Below are 6,000 nucleotides of genomic sequence, written 5' to 3'. Positions count from 1 at the left end.
TGTATAAGAGACAGCTCCTGGACACTGTCCACTTGTGTGCATGCGCGCCTGTGGCTGGCGCGGTCAGCCGGGGGGAGCCCAGCGGGGAGGCGCCCGGGGTTAGGGGGGGCGGCCAGGAGGGGCCCCTGGGTGGGGAGGAGGTCGGGCCCAGTGGGCTGCTGGCCACCGGGGCCGGGGGACGTGGCAGCTGGGGTTGGGTTGGAGGTGCTGTTGGCTCCCGGGCTCAGGGACGGGGACAGACGGGGCCTGAGCCCTGGGTGCTGTCACATTCTGAAAACCCTTCTTTTCTTTTCAAAGGTGAGAAATGTCGCAGCTTCATTGACCTGGCCCCGGCATCGGAGAAAGGTGAGTGCCGCCCGCCCAGGGGCCAGCTTCGGCCTCCGGAGATGGTCCCCTGCCCCTGGCCTCCCAGCGACCGGGTGACAGGCCCAGGAAGCCAGCTGTCTTGTTGTGAAGCTCTGATCACTGAAGCCGGGGAGGCAGGTGCGGGAGGACCATCTGTCCTCCTGCCCCAAGGGGTACCCTGGGTCCTTGGTGCCCTCTTCCATCCGGGGCACTCTGGGACCCTGGAGGAGGCAGGATGGGTGTTAGAAGTGGAGTTCAGACAGTTCTGGGGCCTTGCCTCCTGCTGGGGCTTTGCTCCCAGAAGATGGAGACCAGAAGTCTGGCCGCTCTTGTCTCACAGGTGTGGGGAGGGCCAGTCTGAGAGGTTTCTGCTGCTCTGAGTCCCCAGGACCTGGACTCCTGCTGTGTCTCCACATCACCCCCGTGGTCTTTGTCTTCATGGTCTAAAAGGGTGGCTGGAGCGCCAGCCATAGCATCTGCATTCCAGGCAATACAGTGGAGGAAGGGCAAAGGTTGCAGATCAACTGTAAGGTTCCCAGACGTTGCCCAGATATACCTGTGGATATCTCCGTGTCCAGAATTTAACACAGGGCCGTGCTCAGCTGCAAGGGAGGCTGGGAAATGTGGTCTTTATGCTGGGAAATGCTGTGACCAGCTGAGTCAGGGAGTCTCTGAGTATGGAAGAAGTAACTTGATACTGGAGGGGGATCTGTCGTGGGGACAGAGAGGCTGGCCATCTCCTCACCTGTCTACCCCCCTAAAAGAGCCCGCAAGAGCAACAGGTGGCCTGGAGATGGAGGGAGGGCCGGGTCCTGGAGTCAGGCCAGGGGAAGCCAAGGCAGCGGCCCAGGCACGGGCACTGTCCCCACATGGAGAGCACCAGGTGTCCAGTGGTCTCTCCTCTCAGGAGGTTATCAAAGGCAGACGGGGCAGCCAGTTGGCCCCGTGTCATGGAGGGTGGTGACATTCCTGCTGCACAGGTGCCGAGTGGTCCTCATGAGACTGAGGGATGAGTGACAGGCCCCCCACTGTCCCTCCGCCCGCAGGAAGAAGCCAGGACCCCGGAGCAGGCCTTTGGGAGAGGGAAGGCTCCACTTCCTGTTTCCCACAGCCATTTCCTGTGGGTCCCTGCATGCAGCTGTCCCTGAAGCATTTGGTGGAGCACCTGGGGCCCGCTTCCAGCTCCAGGTCACTAGTAAGCAAGGCTGCTGGCACCGGGGACAAGAGGTGGAGGTTTATTGAGCAGTTACTATGGGCCATGCCCCAGGCACTGAGAACCCCCTGGGGGGCTGTCCTCACCTCCACCTGGGGGCAGAGGACTGAGGCTGAGCCGCCCACTAGCTGGTGTCTCCCATCTCCTAAGGTGCAGAGCCGGGTGTTGGCCCAGGTCCTGGTCCCGGAGTCCATGATCCACGCCCTCCCTGTCCCCTGGGATGCACATCCCACCACCCCCAGGGCCGCGGGGATCCCAGCTCGGCGCTGCCCACCGGGCTGACAGTGAGCGGGGCCCGCGTGTGTGCCCTGGCCAGGTGGCTGCGGCACCCGGCAGCTGCTCCTGGGGCCTGTGCCCACCTGTAGGCGCCTCCCAGTGCGTCCACCCAGGGCCGAGTGCCCGTGTCCGTGTGTGAGTCAGCCGGGTGGCTCCTGCCCCCCAGGTGGCCTCGGGCCTCTCCTCCTGGTTCTTTTATGAGGCCCCAGGGCCCCAGAGGCGTCCACCATTCTGTTTGACTGGCTTTGCTCACCCTGTGACTCTAGGGCTTGGCGGCCATGCCGAGGACCTTCCGGCTGTGTGTAGAGAAATGTTTACAAGAGGTCGAGGGGACAGCTTTGCCACCGTGTCGCAGGGTGGTCTTTATGTACTCACTGCCTCTCAAACACTTTAGCTGTCCTGGGCATGGGCAGGGTTAGGTCCATGGCAGCCGCGTGGCCTCTTGTGGTGGTCACCCATGGGAGTGTGACACAGATCCACCCACTAGCTCACCCTCTGCCCTGCACGACTGGAGTCTCCACTGTGCAGTCCAGGCTCCCAGGGGACGGGGACATGGGGTGACTTATTGCAGGTGTTTTCTCACCCAAAGGGCTGTCTTCCCAGGGAGGCTGGTCACCGCCCCAGCTCACCCGTGACTCCTCTCCTGGTGTTTTCTGGTTGACCAGATGTGATCAAGATGGTGACCCTAACACCAGTGGACCTTCAGGGGACGCTTACCATGGGCCAGCCTGATTGACGTGGTCCACCTTCACAGATGAGGAGACCGAGACACAGGGCCGTCCCACAGCTAGGGGACAGTGGGGCTGGGATTTGAACTTGAGCAGTCTGGTTCTTCTGCTTGAAAAAGCTGGACCCAGGAGGGTCACAAGGGGATCCCCTCCAAGACCTGGGGGATTCCCCTTCGTCCTCCTCCATCCAGGACCTCTGAGCTGAGTCCGGAGCTTCCCTCTGTCTGAATCTCTGGTTTCCGTGACTGGAACAAAATACTCCAGATGAGCAACTTAAACAGAAGGAAGGTTTATCTTGACTTACAGTTTGGGAGCCTTCCGTTCATGGTGGTTCATCTGCTGCTTTGGGGCCTGCGGTGGGAGCACGTGGTAGAGTCGGCTGTCACTCGTGGTGGCAAGGAAGCCAGGGAGTCAGCAGGAGACCCGTGTCCCATAATCCCCCTCTGGGACACACCCCCAATAACCTAACTTCCTCCCGCCAGGCTCCACCTCTTAAAGGTCCACTACCTCCCAATCGCGTCAAACTGAGGACCACAACCTTCCACACGTGGACCTTCAGGGAACATTCCAGGTCCAGACAGTGGCAGCCTCCTTCCACCTGGCAACCGCACATGTGCTCTCATGGCCCTTCTCAGGTGCTGCCTCCTCGTCCCCACCTCTGCCCGCTGGCCAAGCACTTGCCTGTCATCTGTGTCCCATGCCATGGTGTGGAGTGTTCTTCCTTTGTCTGACCACTCCAGTTTCACCTTGCACGTGGGGAACACATTTTTTGTGCGACACTGGCCTAAGCCATGACCATTTTTCATCTGCATTCCTGCCACACTCTGCCTTAGGATTCTCTTGGTAGTTGGAACAATCTTTTAAAAGCATAAAATCACATCCCAGGATTCCCTTGTTTAAAACCCTTCCACAGCTCTTCTTGAGATAAAAGTGAGTGTCCCTAGGGTGACCTAAAAGGTCCTGCATAGCCTGGCCCTATACCTGGGATCTCATCTCCTGCCACCTTCCCTCCACACTCTAGCTCAGAATTCTTGCTGTTCCTTGAGTCAGCCAAGCTAGTGGGTGCCCCAGAGCCTTTGCACATGCTGTTCCCCTGCTCCTGCCAATTCTTTCAAAATTTTGCATGTTATGAATACAATACTGCAATTGAACATACTTGTTCAATTTGAGTGTGTAATTTGAAAGTTGGTGTGTAAATTAGAGATGAAAGACTCTTATAAACCCACCCTTAGGTAATAATTATTACAAAAAAAACCCATATATATACACACACGTATATGTTTATATGTAGGTATGTATATTTATATAGAAGTCATGGATTAATTTTCCTATTAGTATACGGAGACTTGCCTTCATTTTTGTGTGTGTGTGTGTGTGTATGTGTGTGTTTGGTGTTCTGTTGGGAATTGTGAATGCTAAGCACGTGTTCTATCGCTGAGCCACACCCCAGCCACTGTGTTCATTTTTGAAACAACCGTGTCCTATTCCATCACAAGGAGACAATTTATTTAGCCAGATCCTGCAGCTGGACATTCAGATTATGTCCCCCTTGCCCTTGAGCGTCCTGTGTCATAGCTGGATAATGGTGCCTTGCACATCCCTCTGTCCCTCATAAGCCTGGTCTCCAGCCCCAAAGGTCTCTTCCTTTCCCTGAGCCCCCAGGGCTCTGCCCACCTCGGGGCAGCACTGGCATAACCAGCGCTGCACTGAAGGTCTGCACAGGAGGCTGTGCCAGGCAGAGGGCAAGGAACTAACTCAAGATGCCCGAGGGATTCATGAAGGTGAAACGTGCCAATTCAGGTGAATAGCAATGCCCACAAGCTGTAACCTTGACTCTGAAAATGCAACAGCAAAGCTTTTTGGACTCCTCCATCATCTTCTTCCAGGCTTCCCTGCATTTCAAAGCCTCAGTCACTTATTAAGTCAGTGACCAGCTGATAGTCTTAAAGCCTGGTGTATCAGTCAGCAAGACCCGTGTTAATGCTGTGTAACAAGCCATCCCACTACAGTTATTATTCCAGCAATGATTATGGTGATGATGATTACTCATCTGTGGATTTTCTTGGGGTTCGCTGATGTAGAATAACTTGGTTCCAAGATTTAGACTAGGTTCAAATCAGCTCTGCACAGGTCTGTTTTGGGGACCAGGTAGAGGGACCTGCAGATACCTGAAGGAGCTTTTCTTGTGGTCATGCCAGAAATGCAAGATGGGGAGCCTAATTCCACAGGCACATTTGAAGTGTGTGCTTGCATTGTACCTGCGAACATCCCACCTGCAGGCCACGTCCAACACCAATGAGGGGGAAGTACCCTACCCACATGGAGGCCAGGGTTACAGCAGGAATGAAGAGTTGCTGAGCCACATCCTGGCCTGGCCACAGGTCTCGAGGGTGGCTGGTGGCGAGCCATGCTGCAGCTGGCCTGACCCCAGATCCTAGAGAGTCCTTGAAGATGTTTGGGTTTCCCCCTTTGTTGTATTAACAGGGACCCTGGTAAAGATCAGTCCCAAGTAGGGGGACACGGGGAAGCCCCCAGCTCCCAAGTCCCAGGTTAGAGCTTCTCACTGGTGGATGGACTCACAGTGGGAATAAATGAATGAACAGGCGCACACACCCAGCCTCAGGATTCATTCACACTGTCCAGGCTGCACCAGGGACCTCCCGACGGCCAAGCCACCTGCTGCTTCTCAGTCCTCATCTGCCTGGACCTGTGTGTGGCCACGGACAGCCTGGACCCAGCAGTGTGTTAATTGAGTGTTTACTGTGTGCTGGGCGCACCTTCTGGAAGCTTGTGCCCCTCTTAGCCTCAGGTGCCTCCCCCCTCCAGCTCTTTCTGCCCCTCCCTCCCCTCCCCAGTTTCCTTTCTGCATTTGAGTGCTCCGTCTGCCCTCCGTCCCCAGCTCCTCCAGTTCCGTCCCACACTGTCCTTGATCTCATTCTGCTTCATGATTAGTGTTATCCGTACCCTACTGACGATAACCACTTTGGCACTTAGGATATTTAAAAAGTAGGATATTTAAAAAGTGATTTTAATTAAAGTCGAAGTCCTTCATGTATAATGTATAAAGAGCAGTGGCTCGGGAGGCTGAGGCAGGAGGATCGTGAGTTCAAAGCCAGCCTCAGCAAAAGCGAGGTGCTAATCAACTTAGTGAGACTCTGTCTCTATAAAATACAAAATAGGGCTGGGGATGGGGCTCAGTGATTGAGTGCCCCTGAGTTCAATCCCTGGTACAAAAACTAAAAAGTACTATCAGCCTAAAAGTGAAAAACTGCACCTTGACCTACGTCCATCTCAGCCTCTCCCTCCCACCTTCAGCTCACTTTCCTCCTATTTATCTGGGTACACCTGCTCTTTGACTGTCCCCGGGGCCGCAGCCTGCTCAACCCATCCTAAGCTGACAAGATCCTAAGTCAAGGTGACTGAGCCCACTCACCTGCT

The 6,000-nt window shown here is 55.6% G+C and overlaps 1 protein-coding gene across 1 annotated transcript in view; it reads left to right on the top strand.

Moving 5' to 3' along the window:
- Positions 1 to 299: 299 nt before the first annotated feature.
- Positions 300 to 6,000, top strand: part of Gsg1l (GSG1 like) — a 113,598-nt gene continuing 107,897 nt past the window's right edge. The window contains exon 1 of the mRNA XM_015491193.2: positions 300 to 345. The gene's annotated coding sequence lies outside the window, so the exon portion shown is untranslated. The remainder of the gene's footprint in view (positions 346 to 6,000) is intronic.

The sequence above is a fragment of the Marmota marmota genome, unplaced genomic scaffold, assembly GCF_001458135.2.
Source record: "Marmota marmota marmota unplaced genomic scaffold, marMar, whole genome shotgun sequence".
In the NCBI taxonomy this organism is placed as follows: Eukaryota; Metazoa; Chordata; class Mammalia; order Rodentia; family Sciuridae; genus Marmota; species Marmota marmota.
Note: the sequence above shows the minus strand (reverse complement) of the source record. Positions and strands in the feature narration are given on the sequence as shown.